We start from the raw sequence: 20,506 nt of genomic DNA, 5'->3' as shown, positions 1-20,506 counted from the left end.
ACAATTTAGCTCAATTAATAGTGAATATTAATACCAAAAAAAAAATCATTGAACCACATATTACCATTGAAATAATTTTTGCCACAGATAGAAAACTATTGTGGGGACAGAGCCAGGAGTGCAGTTTCCAGGCTCGTGTCCTCACGTGGAAAGGTTCTCACTCGGGTAGTAAATGGCCATCAACTATGATTGGATGGCCATCAGCTGTGGCTAGTTGGCCGTCAGCTGTAACCAGTGAGCCATTGGCCACTAATATAACTGCCATGGCTGCACTAGCAGCAAATGGGGGCTAGCAAAAAGATGGTGGCCGAGATAGCAAGAGCGATTGCATTTAGCACGGAGGATTGCAGCTAGCAAGTGAGGTTGGTTGGCAGACAGAAGTGGATGGCAGGTTGCGGATAGTGTGGCTCCTGCTTCCTCTGTCTCCAACCCAGCCGCCAACGAGAATATAGTAGAATGACTCCCCTATCTATGGCTCCGTGGGTGTTCCTTTTGGCCTCTCCATATCCTAACTTCTTATGTGGGGAGCAGGAGCTGAGGCCCCGTATGACACTGCATGACAACTATATTTAAAATAGAATGTGTTTTTAAACCTAATCCACATGTACATTATATTTCCAAATAGTTTCTAGGTAGACAGTTAAATGTTCAAGGCTGTTTCTTTCTGTGTCTATAAAAATCATGGCATTTCAACTTAAAGTGAAACATAAATGTTCATTAGGTTCACATAATCAAAAATTGACATAGAAAGAAGAAAACTTAAAAAATGAGTTGAAAACTTCAAAAATATGTATACCCAAGGGTCCCTTCAGTCAAAAATTTATATTCACACAAAAAACGAAAATAAAATCCTACATGAAAACATACTTTAAAAAAAAGTTAATATTGAGTAAAAGAGCAAACAGGGAAAGCATCTGCCAACACAAATAATTCAGAGAAGCCCTTTACGTGTGGGGGGGTGAGACATTTCTGTACTTACTCTCTGACCTGGGAAGATTGTCTTTGGCTCCACCAGTTCTCTGCCCTCAGAACTGAACCAGAACCTCGTCCTGGCTAAGGGTTTGTATTATTGCCAGCAGTTGCTTTGCACTCTACCCTGACCAGCATTTCAAGGCCCCTCATTTTATAGGGTTGTGCTTAGGGCTGAGCAATCACAAAGCTCTCTGAAATACGTCACAGCTGTGCTCCCACGGGATGAATAGGACTAGAGGTTCTTGTTCAATTGTCCTTATATCTGATTTATATATTTATGGTGAGTGACTTAAGATGTAACAGATAAAGCAGAGAGTTTCTTTTCTTTAAATTAAAAAAGGTACTAAGTTTCATGTGAAATGTTTTAATCTTTAATCAGCAATAATGATACAGGAGAATGAATAGTGTTATAGCCAGGACACTGGGCTTCATTCAGAAAATAAGAACGTTATGTAAAGGAATAGATTAGAAAGCAAAAAACACTTATGACTGTGATGCTAGGAAATATGTAATTCTCTTTTGTTATAAAACATGAAATATCCTAATGCCATTTGTTTCTGTCTTTTTCTGTCTGACTTATTTCACTTAATATGATATTCTCTAGGTCCCTCCAAGTCATTGCAAATGGTGATGTTTCAATCTTCTTTATGGCCAAGTAATACTCTGTTGTATAAATATGCCACAAATTCTTTACCAACCATCTATCGATGGGTATTTCAGTTGTTTACATATCTTGGCTGTTGTGAATAGCTCTGCACGAAACATAGGGGTGCATATACATTTTCAAATTAGTTTTGGATTTCTTTGGATAGATACCCAGGAGTTGAATTACTGGGTCATAAGGTAGTTCTATTTTTAAATTTTTGAGATACCTCCATCCTTATTCCATAGTGGCTGCACCAATCTGCAATCCCACCAGCAGTGCACGCGGGATCCCTTTTCTCCACATCCTTACCAGCAGTGCACGCGGGATCCCTTTTCTCCACATCCTTGCCAGCACTGGTTGTTTGTTGAATTATTGATGAGACCATTCTGACCAGGGTGAGGTGGTATCCCACTGTGGTTTTTATTTGCATTTCTCTAATGATTAGTGAGGTAGAGCATTTTTTCATAAGTCTGTAGGCCATCTGTATGTCCTCTTCAGAGAAATCTATCTTCGCATCCACACCCTATTTTTTAATTGGGTTGTTTGTTTTTGTATTGTTGAGTTGTATGATTTCTCTATAGATATTTGATATTAACCTCTTATCAGATGTACCATTGGCAAATATCCTTTCCCATTCTGTACCATGTTTTTTTGGTGTCTTTTTCTTTTTTTTTTTTTTTTTTTGATGGTTTCCTTTGCTATGAAAAAACTTTTTTAGTTTGATGTAATCCCACATGTATATTTCTTCTTTTGCTTCCCTTGTCAAGGGGATATGTAAGTTAGAATATCACTAAGGGTAATATCTACAAATTTACTCCCTATATTTTCTCCTAGTACTTTTATTGTTTCAGGTCTTCCATTTAAGGGTTCAATCCATTTTGAACTTACTTTTGTATATGGTGTAAGAAGGTGGTCCAGCTTCTTTTTTTTCATTGTGTCTGTCCAATTTTCCCAGTACCATTTATTAAATAGAATGTCTTTACCCCACATCAGTTCTTGCTTTCGTTAGTATATATTGAATGACCATATAGGCATGGATTTATTCCTAAGCTCTCCATTCTCTTCCGTTGATCTATGTGTCTGGTTTTATGTCAATACCATGCTTTTTGGGTTACTATTCCTTTGTAGTATGATGTGATGTAGGGTAGCATGGTACCTCCCACTTTATTCTAGTTCTCAAGATTGCCATAGCTATTTGGGGTCTTTTATTGTTCCATATAAATTTTAGGATTATATTTTCTAATTCTGTTATAAATGTTATTGGTGCCTGACACATCCCAGGGGCTCAGGATCTGTGTTATGTAACTGGGAGACTGGGATGGTGCTCCTTTCAACTGTATTTGCTTTGGACATCAAATCTTTCTACATTTTTTAAAAAATTCTTTTGGTGTAATGTCCAATACTTCTTTCCAATCTTCAAATCTGAGTTTTCTTATAGGATGATTTTTCCAAGTTTTACCAATTTTATCTTTTAAAAAAAATTATCTGCCATGTCCATAGTTTGTTTTTTTTAGAGTTAGTCTCACTAAACAATAAATGAGCTGCTTTTTAGTTCCTCAAAGAAATAATGGGCATACATTATCCCCTGGCTAATGTTTGATTAGTATATTGGTGACTATTTTAACCTCATTAAACATTGGTCCAAGCTAGTGAAATCCTTGTAAAAGTATATTTTCACAAAGGAAAAAGAAATGTTTTCTAAAAAGTAAATGATTCATCACTCTTTTAGAATGTCTTTTCTCACCCGTCTAAACTTGTGTTTCTAGCTCTCTTTCTGTATTTTTCTTTCATAGTATTTTCTACACTGAAATCAAATGATCAATTGATCTAAGTGTGTCTCCTACTGGAACTAACTCTTATGCATTATTATATCTCCAGCACCTAGTACATTATAAGTCCCTGTTAATGTTTGCTGAGCAGAATGAAATGAATGATTTGTATGGGAAAAATGAAAAGGTTTTTATTTTTCTTTCGTTTGGTATTATTTAATACTATTGTTGAATCTTCTGTGTTTCTGAGGCTGAAACAAAAGAAGGAGAAAAAATATGGAATGGTCTTACATAAAAAACTCCCAGTCATTGGTTTCAATTTATAAAGTCTTTGGAGTTGTATTTATTGAACTCATAGGACAAGGTGTTTGCAGACTTTGAAGAGAAGTATATCATCAAATTTGTGGTTATACCTAAACTGCATCAACAGCTGGCAAACTATAACCCATGAACCAAATCCAATCTATCATCTGTCTCATCTATTCTGAAAGATAAGAATGGTTTTTACAATATAACTGGTCATAATATATATACATATATATTATATTGTATTATTTTATATTATATTATATTATATTATATATGAAAGATAACAATAGTTTTTATAATATTAGAATGCTTTTTACAATATAATATAACATAACCAGTTATATTGTAAAAACCATTATTTCAGGGTATATATAGTGGCACACATATATATATGTATATATAGTGGCATATACAAATGATATTAAATTTAAGTTTTAATGTCCATAAATAAAGTTCTGTTTAAGCTCAGCCATGCATAATCGTTAAAATGTTGCCTATGGTTGCTTCGTGCTGCATGGCAGAGTAGAATCACTATGACAGAGACTGAATGATCCTCAAAGCTGCAAATACATACTATCTGGGCCTTTATGGGAAAAGCTTTTCAAAGTCTGCTCTATATTAAACTAAAGGTTTTTTAACATCTATTACTTTTTTTTCAGTAGAAATCCTGAAGTTAGTTATTCAGTGTACTGCATTTACTGAAATTGTCTCTTGGACAGTAACTCTGAAATACTTTCCCCGCCCTCTCACTTCAAAATTTTTCCATGTGCTCCATCTCTGAGGCATTCAAAGAGAGGCCAAATTGAGCAGAGTATACTTGAATTTTTAATACCATCTAACTGTGTTTCATTTACGGTTTACATTTCAAAATATCTTTTTGTAAAGAATGAGTGAATAAATAAAATGAAAATCACATGTATTTAGTGGACAAATTCAATGTAAAACTGTTACCAGTTGCTTCTAACCTTAGAGGAAATGTAATCTTCATTTCATTTCTTATTTCATTAGGAATACAGATTTTAAAGGCCAAACACTGCCTCAGCTCTCAAAACCAATGTAAACTACAGGCTTTGAATAAGTGATTACAAGGTAAGATGACTTAGGAAATCCTACAACGTATTATGATAGCTAGAGGAGGTATGCATGAGGAAGGTATATCAAGGTGAGATCTATTGAACAGGTGAACTTTGGCTTAAAAAATATATAATAAAGGAGGAAGGAGGGAAGAACATCAAACTATAACAATAACAACAACAAAAATCATTTCAGAAAACCTGGAGGTGTGGCCCAAATGAGAAACTGATACAGGCCTCATCCAAAGGAAAGGGTAAGCCAGTAAGCAGGGACATGAGGTGAACTGGTATCTGTTTGTAAAAGATCACTCTGGCTACTACACAGAGTACAGGTTAAGTACTGTGTGCAGATAGACAGTATATTAATGTGATAAAGACTAGCATTCCAGTTCCAGAGGACGTAAAAGCAGATTTTCTCCCTCAGAATGAGATCTTTGACATTTGAGGTAGGACAATTAAGTTTGCAAACTCATCCCAGTAAAAGTGCCATATATCTCATTGCTGAATATCACTATGGTCACCTTCCAAGTACTCCCCTTGGGAAGCTATGCACCATTGCCAGAGCCTAGTCCACCCTTAAAAGAAATTTTGGAACTCTCTTGTCTGGAATGGCCTTCAGAGCTTTCATCTTATTACCCTTGATGTCCTGAATGCCATCAACATGTCTTCCTTTCAATATTTCCTTTTATGATTCATGGCAGTAGCCTCCACGTTTCTCTCCGTGTTTCCATCCCTAGCACCCCTCCAGCCCTTCACCCTATTCCCAATGTAGCAGCCTGAATGACCCTATGAAATAGAATTCAGATAATGTCACAGCCTGTCCCAAACTCCGTACCATCTCCTCATCTCAGTCCTCGAGTCCTTCCATAGCCTGTGAGGCCCCACGAGGTCTAGTCCTGTGACCTCTCTCACCTCATCTCCTGCTCAGCCCTTTCCAGTGCACACGGCTCCGGCCGCACTGCCCTCCTTGCTGTCTAGATACACCAGGACCGTTCCTTGCCGGAACTTGCTGTTCCCTCTGCCCAGAACCCAGCTCTCAGATATCTACATCGCACATCAGAGGCATTCAATACATATTTCTTGAAAGAATAGGAAAGAAGTTGAAAAGCATTTAAGTTAATGAAATAAAATAAAATTCTTTAGATCACAATCAAATGGCACTACTGCTATGGCCCCATTCGATCTTTATAAATTTCCTTTGTGTAAATTACATCTGGAGGTTTTCTATTTTCACTGCAACACTTTGTATAGCAAGCTCACTTAAATGTTTAATATTTTATAAATCAGGTATGTAAAAAACTATTAGTCTACTTCACCTCAACATGTGTAAACCACTTTGCAATTACTTGTAGTTCCTCTCTCCTTAAGTAGACATCTTTTCTAATTGTAGAAAAGGAAAGAAGCAATGCTTTGCTTTGTGATGATATTGATTCTTCATTAATGGTTGGGATCTTTCTGATTCCCACTAATCTATCATTTCTTTAAGCTTTCTTTGTAAGAATTCAAGATGCATAGCTTGAGCTCTGAAAAGAAAACACCCCCACATAAAAATATGTTTTGTTGGTTTTATATTAATAGAACCACCATTTTTGTCAGGGCACATAAAACAAACACTAAACAAAAGATTCCCTGGCCTCCTTTACAAATGGCTGTCACCATAAAACTGTTCTCCTCAAGCGGATGTTACCATAAGATATCAGGTGTTGCCACGCAGCAGCCTATCCATCTGTCTCCTTGTACCTGCCCCCAAAGAAAGGAGAGTCTGTGAGACGGATCCTTTCAGGGTCTTTGCATCCCTTTTGTGCTTGTACCTTATGTCTCCCCGTTTGGCCACAGAAAGATGGCTGGTCAGCCAATGACGAGTAAAATTCCCCATGGCGGGGGACAACTCAAGCCAGGCGCAGTCAAGTGGGACCAACAGGAGAACCCCAGGGGATCATTGAAGGCACAGACCTCCACCTTCCCCAGGCTAAGGAAAACCTCAGCCTCTGTGGCTGCATTCCTTCCCAAAACCTGCAAGGGAAGAGATTCAATGATGTGCTCTCCATCTATTCATATACATATAGGTTTTGTCCCTTGGGGAAGTACACACATCCTGAGACTTATGTTCAGCTGCCTGCAGGCAAGTGTGATTGGCTTGAATCAGTTTCCTATTATGTTGTGTGGGATTCACAGATCTTGAGACTGACAAGCTTTATCTCCTTTACTTCCCCACCTGACTAATAAAAGCTAGTGCTGGCCTGTGCTCAGTCCTTGAGGCTGCACATACCTTAGCCCAGCTTAAACTTTATTCATGGCTACTGCCTTTTCTTAACCCTGCGCTGCCCTCCTCACTCCCCACAATTCTCATCGCGCAGGACGAGACAATCAGCCAAACGGTACATCAGCCATGTACTCCTTCCTTTCTTTCTTCTTCTTATCTTTTTTTTCCCTGCCTCTTCTTCCACCTGCTCCAAAAATGAAGATATGATGGCTGGAACTCCAGCTGCAACTTTAGATCATGAGGGGAAGGGCCGTGCCCTAGGAGATGAAAGGTGACCTGCAAGGGGTTTTGATTTCTGAGGACTTCATGGAACTGAACCATCACACTATCCCTTGACGTTTTATCTTTTGCCCAGTTTGAGAGAGCAATTTCTCTCTTATGTAAGTCTCTCTTTTTTAGAATGAGCACATAATAACACATTCAAATAGTCCTACTTTACATATTACAAAACCTATCTAGTGCCTACACCATTAGTGCTAAAACAAGGTACCTTCATAGCCTTAAATTAATGAATACAATAGAAAGTGTGTGCAATGACAATCAAAGGTCTTTATTTTCTACATATACTTTCATGGAATCATTTTAGGAAAACAGTTGTGTCTCCAAATAGACCTTCGTTGATGGTAATTTGAAAGCTTTCTTTGGCTGATTATGGCAAAACACAAAATATTACTGAAAAACAAATGCTCCAAGGAGTTTACATTCTACACATTCTTAACATATCATGAAAGAAATGTCCAGTGTCAGAAGCAGAGGCCATTCTCTTTCATTGCAACACTACATCAGAAGAGAGCCTTTGGCAGTTAGAGATCCAAATTTGAGAGACTGTTAATCCCATTCAAAATAGTTTGCCTGCTGATATGGGAATGCATACATTTTTTAAAATCTTTTTTGGAGAAAGAATTTTTATTTTCTTTATATTCTCTTAGACAATTTGAGGTTCATTTAACACAGCGTTCCATGTGCTTAATATTCAAATTTGGAGACACTGATTATGTGCTCCACTCTCCTGAATAGTTAAGTACGCTTTATAAATAAACACATCAATGTTGCTCTATGACTACCCTTCCATGAAGCGTTGTACAATTGGAATGAACTTGGTGTTCACTTGTCATTAAGTACATCTTTGTTAGAAAAGATACACAGCCTCTGGAATCCCAGGATTTTCATGAGTTAAAGGCAATTTTAAGAACTCTTAAACAATATTTGCAATGTAAGCAACAGTTATCACCTTGGAATAAAATGAGGCACAACATGAAACATACAGCACTTTATTTGTTATGATTTGAAGGCATTTCTTGAATTACTTAGGTAGAAATCAAAGTATCATTACTTCACCTAATCATTTTTCTTCAAAAATTCTGAAAAAGAAAGAATTGGTATGTAAGTATAAAAATATTTTTTTATAGCGCATTAGTTTCATTCATTCTCCACTCACTTGATACACACCAGTTTCTTTTTGCTCCTTGTCAATAGCCTGTGACAGGAGACTGTGTTCTGTAATATTGAAAAGGTGTCTTCTAAAAGACTGTTTGTCACAAACGGAACTGCAATGTGAAGGGACTCTAAGGTTGGTCATTAATAGTTACCCATTTGTACTTTTCACAAATGGTTGACCCACAAGTTTTTCTGTCAAAATAATTTCTCCAATGCTACCCATTCAGAAAGAAACAGAAACAATGGAGGATGCAATCTCATAAATGATGAAATAACTTTAAAAAACCTGAGTGATGTATCTTCCTTTATATTTTAGTGTGTATTGTGTTTCTTAATCTAATGGAGAAGATTTCTGCTTATAAACAATTTTTCAAGAAGCTATGTGAGATTAACTTTTTTTATTTTGAGCAAAGGTACATAATTCTCTGTAATATACTTTTATAATAATGAGAGGACAGGTGCAGAGTCCTTCACCCTGTGTCTCTGTTAGAAGTGATTGAGTAATCAGTGGACAGAAGCAACCAATGGTGCAGGTGTCTTTCCAGACACCCTGTCCACTCTTGAGCACTCTCATGAAAACCTGAGATATTTGCTCCAGGAACTGAAGAAAGACCATTAATTAATTGTCTTCAGTCTCAGCTCATGCAGATTAATCTCTTTGACCAAGTCAGACCTAGTTGGAGTCTAGCCTACCTTCATGTTTTACAAATAAAATTTTTATATAGCCCACCCATTGCCTTTCATTTTACGTACTATCTTTGGCAGCTCTCACGCTGTTACAGCAGAGCTCTGTAGTTGTAACGGAAACTGTATAGGCCACAAAGCCAAAAATATTTACTGCATAGCCTTTAAAGAAAAGTGTTGCCAACCTCTGATACAGTGATGACTAAGCACTTGCAAAGTCTCGTAAACCTTTTTTATGGGCTAATGTCAACCTTAAAGCAGGTCAGGTTAGAAATATGTCTTGTATTCCTGTACCTCTTAAAACCACTCTGATAACAAGTTTATCAATTAAGAAATGGAAAAAAAAATATTTGTGTTTTCTCTTCTCAAAACACATTTTACAATAACTGCTATTGGAGTCATAGTACCTTCATTCACTTTATAGTAAAACAACCTAAATTGGACTTTTCTGCAGGAAGTTTACCGTATTTCAGGAATACTATTAGACCCAGAGTACCTTTGTATTTTCACAATAATGAGTCATACTGTAATTTGGTCATATTTCCTGTACTTCAGTGAGGTGCTAGCAGTCAATTGTGGGACTAAATCTTCAATAATAAAAACAGCATGGCTGGATTCCCCAAAGAAAGCAAGGGTTTCTCATTAATGTGAGTCAGTGTCTTCTGAGTTATAACTTGACAGAAGGATAGGAATACATCCATGCAAACTCAACAAAACCAAACTGTTTCCTCCTTCTTAGCTTTCTCTCTTAGGTGATCACCAGCCTGCATGAATCCTTTTAAGCTGTCTACTGGCTTGGGGTTCTCTTCAGGCAGAAGTATCCTTCTCACATGAGGTCTCATTGTGAGAACTCTAGTATTTCTTCCTAAGTGACTCTTACCTACTTACATAACTGAATGATTGCTGTAAGAATAAAATACGAACACACACATATACCCACCACTGAGGAGGTTTCCACATCTTTTTTCCATACATCCTTCGGTACAATTCTGAAGAGTCTGGCTCATTCCTGCCAACCAGAAAGCGACATTGTGCATGTTAAGGCTCTTAGATGATAAAGCATCTAAAGAAGATATAATGTGTGACCTATGTTATTATCTGGGCTCTGTAAAGTGCTCTGGGGGCTAAATATTGATCTTTGAGGTTAGCTTTTATCTATCAATTGTTCTTCAACTTTAAAGTAGCTATAACTGTTCTTACACAACTATAATTGGGGGGGAGGGGGACACAGTCATCTTGTCTGAACTCACCCACCCAGGATTGTGCTTATTACTCATCATCTAAACAAAAATAATTGGAATAAAAAGAGAGATCACCCCACTTCCTGTTATTGTTCTCCAATATCTATGTTTAAATGTCAGCACTTTTGACAAAACCTGTTTCCAAATTCAGAATAGATACCTCTACACTCATAATTTTTAACTCTAAAGTCACAGTAGAATCAGCTGGGGAGCCCTAGAAAATACCAACGCCTAGAACCATACCACTAGAGGCACTAATTTCCTGGCCAGACATCAGTATTTTAACAATTCTCCAGGGAGTCTAAAGGCAGCCAAGGTTGAAAATTACCGCTCACAGCGTGTAGATAGATAGTGAGGCAGAGAGATAGATAAGTGTCCATTATGTAGCTTCTATTTTGAAAGTCATTTATAATTTCTCGTTTTACCAAGTTGTCTCTTTTTTTACCTAGCACGACGAATGTTCTCCAAGAGTGGCCTCAGAGCCTTTTGCTTTTCAATAAGTTCAATTCGGTCAGTGAACGTATCATCTGCGTGACGTTTGGTTGTAACTTTGTCCTCTGAGATGTTATCGCTGTGAAATGTGAGAAAACAGAAATCAGTGAGTTTGAACAAGAAACGGTAAATATAACAAAGTTCCAAATATTTTGGTGTCAGATAAAAAGGAATTCTAACACCAAACTCATTTTCTTTCACAACAATTCTAAAAGAAAAATATACCTAAACCTAAAAATAGAGGAACTAGGAATAATCCAACACAATATGGCATTCTCTGGGAATGTGTTAAACCACATTCTGTAGTAAATGATCACATACTTAATACAATATTAGAAATGAGTGAATATTTGAAGTTGTTTTCTGCCATTAGGAGGAAATTTCTTTAAAAATAAGTGCTTTTAAAAAAGCTTTTCACCTAAATTGTATCTAGTAAATATTCAGCTATTGTCCAGTTAAAGAGATTCTTCCAAAGCTTGGTTTGAGCAAGAATTTAAAAAACAAGTACTATGGTTAACCCTAAAATTTGCTTCAGTTTATACTATGTCTTATTATTACTGTGTCTACTTCAATTTGATTGCACATTCACAAATGATTGCTCCTTACAAAAATAAGTTTGTCTGAACCAGTGAGTATATTACAAGAAAGCCTGATTTTATAATGCATGGGCCTTGTATATTTCATTGAAGAATATGCATTAATTTTTACCTAAATTGAATATTATCAAGAGTTATCAATTTAGAACAAAGGAAATAAAGTGTGATCAGTGCAAATATAATTTGAGATTAAATAATCATAACATGTTTGGAAAAAGCAATAAATTCTCTTTACCTATCTCCTTTTCCAATAAAGGATTCAGCGTTTCTTTTGGCAGGAAGTTGTCCCAAGAGTCTTTTATAGTCACTGGTTAAAATTTCTTCAGTGTGTCTGGCATTCCTAAAACAAGGAAGAAAGTATAACCATTATTTTAAAAAGGTTTTTCTACATATTGTTTTGGCTCAATGAATAAGAAAGAAACTAACCACCAGCTTATTATGAAAGTTTCTTGTGGAAACTTAAGTCCAGAAGGATTTCTTAAAATCCTAAAAAAATAGATTTTTTGTGCTTTATATCAAAACATTTTCCATATTTCTGTCCCAAAATGTTGAAGAATTAAAGTAATAAGCTTTTTTAGAGTTATACCTCATTGTAAAAGCTCACTGATAGAATCTTTCAAACTAAACCTTCTCTGGTATATATTGGTGGGAGAAATAGAATATATTTATATTAGTTCTTGCCTGATCATGCGCTTTACTCCTGAAGCTAAGCTGAAGAATAATGAATGTCAAGTACAATTTTATATACATATATATATTTAGAAGAAGTGAAGTACAGCACTAGGAATAGAGGCAGTGGAAACGTAACGGCTGTGTGCGATCTCAGAGGGGTAGTAGATGGGTGGAGGGGGGTTATCACTGTGTGAGGGATATAAATGATAAATGTTTAACTATTACATTGTATTGTACACCTGAAACTAATAAAAAAGTAAAAAAAAAATAGAAAATAATTAAATTATTTCCTATTTTTGATTCTTTGATTGATTGATTGATTGATTGATTCCTAACCCTTTATTCATGTACCATAAATAAGGACATATAAGAAAAAACTATCCTGATTTTAGCACACTCTAATGACTCTTGTGTTTTCTTCTCAAAAACTATTTGGAAATAAAATCTCTTAAATTGGAGAGGATCTTAGGATCTAGCAACCTTCTTTTCAGCCATAATGAGGAAACTTTAATTTTTTGTCTTCAGTATAGACCTTCTGTGTCTCCTGTTAAATGCTGCTTTTTACAAGTGGTTCTCTGAGTGAGTAGCGTTTATTATTAGGCATCTTTTCTTTACATAGAGATAAACTCTTGCCTTAGAACTTCCCCTAGCATGGAATCCTAAATATTGAAGTTTTACTAGAATTAGTACAATTTTTGATGTTGACAATTTGTGCAACAGAAAGTAAGTGAGTGATGGGTCATCCTGGCTTGTTGCAACCTCTGAACATGAACATCATGGACAGCTGCAAGAGCTGAAGTAAGTCAGGCTGGAGGAAGCTATGACACGTGGAAACCTGCAGTGTTACGCTGTAGGAATAGCTCCATGGAGACACAAAAATAAAAATTTTTACTTCAGAGATGTATTTTCTAAAATGAAACTCAATAAAATGAACTCACCTTTCATTTCCAGCAAAAGTATTTGGCAAGATGTGAGTTTTTCTTAGTGTTAGTAAAGGTTCATCATGATCAATTGCTCCTTCAAATGGTGTGCTGTAACCCAACATGTTAATTAAAAGACAATAGAAGTAGAACACATCCCTTTCTCAGAAGACATCTGATTTTGCAATCATTTGAAACAGACACTGAAAATCTTGTGAAGTACCACCCATTAAAAATTGTGGCTAGAATAATTGACAATGGCTTCTATGGTTTATGAGAGTATTAATAGTAAAATTTTGGTTTATTCCTTAATATAGATGTCATACAACTTTTACAAGCTGTGTGTCCTACGCATAAGAGCTACTCAGTTCAACCCTATCTGAGCATTCAGCAAATACACGTCCTCCGTGATGTCTTTGCTTTGCAAAGTTAAATCCTGTAAGAAGAAAGATTTTATACAATATAGAAACTTTGAAACATTTTTACTATTCCATGTGAAAACTGCAAGCAATTTGCATATTTCTTGATGTTTAGTATCATTTGGCTCAAACATTTCTTGAGAGCTGGATATTAACTGCTTTTATTTCTCTAAATTTCTGAAATTTACCTCAAAATTCAACTTGGTGTTATACATTTCTTTGTATTGATCAACTCCAAAGAATCCATCTTTAAATAGTTATGCAGGTTCAATGAATTTCGTGAGCCTTCAGGTTTCTAATCGTATGCATTAAGAATCATCTTGACATGATGGGGAAAATTTACATAACATATCAACCAAATATATAAATAAATAACACAAATATTTTAAAAAGTGAGTTGTTCAATATAACAGAAAGGAAATTGTCTTTTAGATAAATATGGAATGTTCAACTGAATTGAAAGAGAACTTACTTCAGAAAAGGTGCTTCGAAAAGAGGCCAGGCCAGCATTTGTGAGAAGAGCACGCTGAAAAGAGTCAGGCGCACAAGGAGCTGGGGCTTCCTTCGGGTTTCCATCTCTGCACCGCAGAAGGGAGAGAGTCACATCAGATTTTTCAACCACAATGTCTCCAGACAGGTAATTCTTTTTTTTTTTTAATTTATTGAGGTAACATTTGATAACATTATGTGAGTTTCAGGTGTCAAATTCTCTAACACATCATTTATATATTCTGTGCTCACCACCCAAAGTCTAGTCTCAGTCTGTCACCATATATTTCACCCCTTTACCCCTCTTCTTCCTCCCCCACGTCCTTTATCCTCTGGTAACCACCATACTGCTGCCTACGTCTATGACTTTCCTTTTATTCTCGTCCATTTGTTGCTTCTGTTTTATGTCCCACATATGAGTAAAATCTTATGGTTCTTGTCCTTTCCTCTCTGAATCTTTTCACTGAGCATGATACTCGCAAGATCTAACCATGTTGTCCAAAATGGCACTATTTCATCATTTTTTATGGCAGAGTAGTTTTCCACTGTTTATATGTACCGCTACTTCTTTATCCAATCAACTCTTGAAAGACAGATCGTTTCTATGTGTTGGCCACCATTAGTAATGCTGCAATGAACTTATGGGTACATATATCTGTACAAATAAGTGTTGTCAATTTTTCGGGGTAGATACACAGGAATCCTGAGGGTCTAGCAGAAGTTTCTAAAGCTTCTTGCAAGTTTAAGAAATAATTTGCAAGATTTATTTCATCTTACAGGAACAGTTAAAGGCAGTATGATTCCTTTTTAAATCAATTGGATTTCTCTTGGTGACAAGTGCTTGAATAAAGATTAGGATTTTTTTCAACAGTTGCCGATCTCTCACCAGGCACATAGTTGGCTCAAGTACATACTGAATGCCACATTCATATGGAACTAGGAGGAATACAATGGAACATATCCTGATTGCAGAGTCATCGCATTCAAGTTTCGTACGTTTTCTAACAGTTTCGAAAAACAGATTGTACTTCTCCTTTAAGTTTTGCATCTGATAATATAAAACTGGGGTTTGTCTATTAGCATAAAAATTGTATTTTATATACATTTCTTTTCTGCTTTTAATTGTAGCTATGACTGGGAACCTATTTCCTTACATATGGGTTTGAACAATTTTACTAAATTAGTAGTGAAAATCAATACCAAGAAATCACTGACCCACATATTACCATTGAAATAATTTTTGTCACCAAAAGTAAAATATATTTAAAATAGAATATACTTTATACATCTAACCCACATACATATTATATTTCCAAATAATTTATAGGTATAAACTTAAAAATTCATGCTCAGTCTATAAAAATCATGGCATTTCAACTCAAGTGAAAAATAAACGTTCTCTAGATTTATATAAACAACAAAGACTTAGAAAGAACAGCACTTAAAAAACGAGTGTAAACTTCTAAAGTAAATGTACGCAAGGATCTCTTTAGTCAAAAATTTATATTCAAGCAAAAAGAAAAAATATATATACTTGAGTGTATTACTTAAAAAAAAAAAGTCAGCATTGACTAAAAGAGCAAGCAGGGTTAGTATCTGCCAACACAAATAATTCAGGAAACCCCTTCACATGTTGGGCGTGAGACATTTCTGTACTTACCAGCCAACCTGAAAGCTTGTCTTTGGCTCCACCAGTTCTCTGCCCTCACAGCTGAACCAGAACCTCGTCCTGGCTAAGGGTTGGTATTATTGCCAGCAGTTGCTTTGCACTCTACCCTGACCAGCATTTCAAGGCCCTTCATTTTATAGGGTTGTGCTTAGGGCTGAGCAATCACAAAGCTCTCTGAAATACGTCACAGCTGTGCTCCCACGGGATGAATAGGACTAGAGGTTCTTGTTCAATTGTCCTTATATCTGATTTATATATTTATAGTGAGTGACTTAAGATGTAACAGATAAAAAGGAGAGTTTCTCTTCTTTAAATAACAAAAGGTACTAAGTTTCATGTGAAATGTTTTAATCTTTAATCAGCAATAATGATACAGGAGAATGAATAATGTTATAGCCACAACACTGGGCTTCTTTCAGAAAATAAGAATGTTATGTAAAGGAATAGATTTAGAAAGCAACAAACACTTATGTCCATGATGCTTACAAGTATAGAATTCTTCTTTATTATGAAACATGAATTATCCTTATGCCTTTTTTATTTATATGCTGTTCGTTTAGATCCTGATTCATGTCATCGTTCTTGAGACCTATCCTAATTTTAAAATCCTCTAGAAGGATTTTTCCATCCTTCTGTCCTTAATTCCTCTATGTGGAAATAACCCAGTATGAGTTTCAAAGAGTCTCGGAGCTCGTGCAACATGCACGCGGATGTCAAAAGCAGGAGGAGCACGAGTTAGAATATCACCTTTCCCAATACACAGTCACACGCACAATCTCCGTGACTCAAAAGGAAATTGCCAGACTTCTACCTCAAGGGGATTCGAAGCATATTCCTATTTAGAGTTTATACCCATCATTGTTGTAAGTCCTTGTACTGCGCAGTGATTTAGTTTCTCCCCCACTGCAGAACACACGCCCACAACTACAGCAATTTTGAACGTTTCCAGCTCAATCACCTGACACGTGGTCACAAAGAACTAGTTGGAAAGCATTTATAGAAATTAGGTATTTATCAAAGCTCAGTATAGAGTACTGAGCTTTGATAAATACCTAATTTCTACTGGTAGACTTTGTTTTTTTTTTCACTTTGGCATGTTTTATTTTTCTTTATTTTTTTATTAGTTTCATGTGTGAAAAACAATGTCATAGGTAGACTTTTACAGCACTCACACATTTATAACCCCCCCTCCCCCAATCTACTACCCCTCTGATATAGCCGTTACAATTCCATTGACTGTATTCCCTATGCTGTACTCTACATCCCATGACAATATACCAAGGGTGCCAAAAAAAGGTATACACATAACTTGTATTCATCTTTTGTTATCGTTATATAATATGAATAATTTTAATACAGGTTTCCTTTTCCTTTCTTCATATGTCTATACATTTTTTGGCACCTTGTGTGTGTGTGTGTGTGTGTGTGTGTGTGTGTGTGTATTTAATTATAGATGATACTCCTTGTTATTAAGCTTCAGCTTCAGGTATGCAGTGCAGTGCTCAGACATCTACACACTCCGTGAAGTGGTCTCCCTAATAAGACAAATGCCCATCGGACCCCCTACAAATTTTTATAATATTATTGATTATATTCCCCAAACTGTCTTTCATATCCCCATGCCTGTACTGTGATTACTAATTTGTACTTTAGATCCCTTTATGTTCTCCAGCCATCCCCACCCCCTCACCCCCGACTTAGCAACCCTCAGGTTTTTCCCCCTATATCTATGAGTCTATTTCTAGTTTGTGTGTTCATTCATTCTGTTCTTTAGATTCCACATAAAGTGAGAACATATAGTATTTCTCTTTCTCTGTCAGACTTATTTCATTTAGCATAATATTCTCTAGGTCCATCCAAGTCATTGCAAATGGTAATACTTCATTCTTCTTTATGGCCGAGTAATACTCCATTGTATAAGTATACCACGATTTCTTTACCAATCCTGTATCAATGGGTATTTCAGTTGTTTATATATCTTGGCTGTTGTGAATAGCACTGCAATAAACGTATTTGTCTTGTTGATGATTACCATTCTAACTGGGGTGAGGTGATACCTCATTGTGGTTTTTATTTGCATTTCTCTGATGATTAGTGACGTTGAGCATTTTTTCATATGTGTATTTGCCATTTGTATGTCCTCTTTGGAGATATGTCTCTTCAGGTCCCCTGTCCATTATTCAATTGGGTTGTTTCTTTGTTTTTTTTTGAGTTGAATGAGTTCCTTGTATATTTTGGATATTAGCCCCTTATCACAGGTACTGTTTGCAAAAATCTCCTCCCATTCAGTTGGTTGCCTCTTTATTTAAACCTTCTTCTTCGTAATTTTGAGCATTGATTTTACTATGTTCATTTATTTTTCTTTTTTTTTATTAAATTTATTGGGGTGACAATTATTAGTAAAATTACATAGATTTCAGGTGTACAATTCTGTATTACATCATCTATAAATCCCATTGTGTGTTCATCACCCAGAGTCAGTTCTCCTTCCATCACCATACATTCGATCCCCCTTACCCTCATCTCCCACCTCCCACCCCCCACCCCCCTTACCCTCTGGCAACCACCAAACCATTGTCTGTGTCTATGAGTTTCTGTTTCTCATTTGTTTGTCTTGTTCTTTTGTTGCTTTTGGTTTATATACCACATATCAGTGAAATCACATGGTTCTCTGCTTTTTCTGTCTGACTTATTTTGCTCAGCATTACACTCTCAAGATCTATCCATGTTGTCACAAATGTTCCTATATCATCTTTTCTTACCGCCGAATAGTATTCCATTGTGTATATATACCACAACTTCTTCATCCATTCATCTATCGAAGGACATTTTGGTTGTTTCCATGTCATCAATATTTATGCCCCCAATCAGGGAACACCGAAATACACCAAGCAACTACTAACAGAACTTAAGGGAGAAATTGACCAAAACACAATTATACTTGGGGACTTAAATACATCATTGACAGCTATGGATAGATCATCCAAACAGAAAATAAATAACGAAATAGTAGCCCTAAATGACACATTAGATGAAATGGACATAATTGACATTTATAGAGCACTTCATCCTAAAACATCAGACTATACATTCTTTTCTAGTGTACATGGAACATTCTCAAGGATAGACCATATATTGGGACATAAAATCAGTCTCAACAAATTTAAAAAGATTGAAATCATACCATGCATATTCTCTGATCACAAGGCTTTGAAATTGGATATCAACTGTAAAAAGAAAGCGAGAAAAAACACAAATACATGGAGATTAAACAACATACTTTTAAAGAAAGACTGGGTCAAAGAAGAAATTAGAGGAGAGATCAAAAGATACATAGAAACAAATGACAATGAAAATACATCCTACCAAAATTTTTGGGATGCAGCGAAAGCAGTTTTAAGAGGGAAATTTATCTCATTACAGGCCTATCTCAAGAAACAAGAAAACTCCCAAATAAATAACCTCATGTTACACCTTAAAGAACTAGAAAAAGAAGAACAAGTAAAACCCAAGGTCAGCAGAAGAAAGGAAATAACAAAAATTAGAGCAGAAATAAATGAAATAGAGAACAAAAAGACAATAGAAAAAATTAATGTGACAAAGAGCTGGTTCTTTGAGAAGATTAACAAAATTGACAAACCCTTGGCTAGACTTACTAAGATAAAATGAGAGAAGACACTGATTAACAAAATCAGAAACGTAAAAGGGGAAGTTATCACAGACACCACAAAAATACAAAGGATCATCCAAGAATACTATGAAGGAGTATATGCCACCAAATTCAACAACCTAGAAGAAATGGATAAGTTCTTAGAAAAATATAGCCTTCCAAGGCTGAACCATGAAGAACTGGAAAATCTAAGCAGACCGATCACCAGTAACAAAATTGAATCAGTCATCCAAAACCTTCCCAAAAGCAAAAGTCCGGGACCAGATGGCTTCACTAGTGAATTCTACCAAACCTTCAAAGAGGATCTAATACCAATTCTGCACAAACTCTTCCAAAAAATTGAAGAAGAAACAGTACTCCCCAACTCATTTTATGAGGCCAACATTACCCTGATACCAAAACCTGGTAAGGACAGCACAAAAAAAGAAAACTACAGACCAATATCTCTGATGAATACCGATGCAAAAATCCTAAATAAAATTCTAGCAAATCGAATACAACAATGCATTAAAAAGATTATTCATCACGACCAAGTGGGGTTCATCCCTGTGTCACAAGGATGGTTCAACATCCGCATCCATCAATGTGATACATCACATAAACAAAATAAAGGACAAAAATCATATGATTATATCAATTGATGCAGAAAAAGCATTTGACAAGATACAACATCCATTTATGATTAAAACACTTAATAAAATAGGTATAGAAGGAAAACACCTTAACATAATAAAGGCCATATATGACAAGCCCTCTGCTAATCTCATAATTAATGGAGAAAAACTGAAGCCCTTTGCTCTACGTTCAGGAACACGACAGGGATGTCCCCTATCACCTCTGCTTTTCAACATCGTGTTGGAAGTCCTTGCCAGAGCAATCAGGCAAGAGAAAGAAATAAAAGGCATCCAAATTGGGAATGAAGAAGTTAAATTATCACTCTTTGCAGATGACATGATGCTATATATAGAAAACCCTAAAGACTCCACCAAAAAGCTATTAGAAACAATCAATGAATACAGTAAAGTTGCTGGCTACAAAATCAACGCACAAAAGTCCTTTGCCTTCCTATATACCAACAATGAAATCTCAGAAAAAGAAATACAAAAAACAATTCCTTTTGCAATTGCAACAAAAAGAATAAAATACCTAGGAATAAACTTAACCAAGGATGTGAAAGACCTATAT

At 35.9% G+C, this 20,506-nt stretch overlaps 1 long non-coding RNA gene across 1 annotated transcript; it reads right to left on the bottom strand.

The window, feature by feature from the left end:
- Nucleotides 1–13,093: 13,093 nt before the first annotated feature.
- On the bottom strand, nt 13,094–15,772 carry LOC141571916 (uncharacterized). Its single transcript, XR_012496960.1, has 3 exons — nt 15,643–15,772; nt 13,966–14,071; nt 13,094–13,185 (listed from the first exon to the last, which is right to left on the bottom strand). It is a non-coding gene; the product is annotated as an uncharacterized LOC141571916 (long non-coding RNA).
- Nucleotides 15,773–20,506: the final 4,734 nt, after the last annotated feature.

The sequence above is a fragment of the Rhinolophus sinicus genome, linkage group LG05 (assembly GCF_036562045.2).
Source record: "Rhinolophus sinicus isolate RSC01 linkage group LG05, ASM3656204v1, whole genome shotgun sequence".
In the NCBI taxonomy this organism is placed as follows: Eukaryota; Metazoa; Chordata; class Mammalia; order Chiroptera; family Rhinolophidae; genus Rhinolophus; species Rhinolophus sinicus.
The sequence above is the reverse complement of the archived record's forward strand: the minus strand, read 5'-3'. Positions and strand labels throughout refer to the sequence as shown.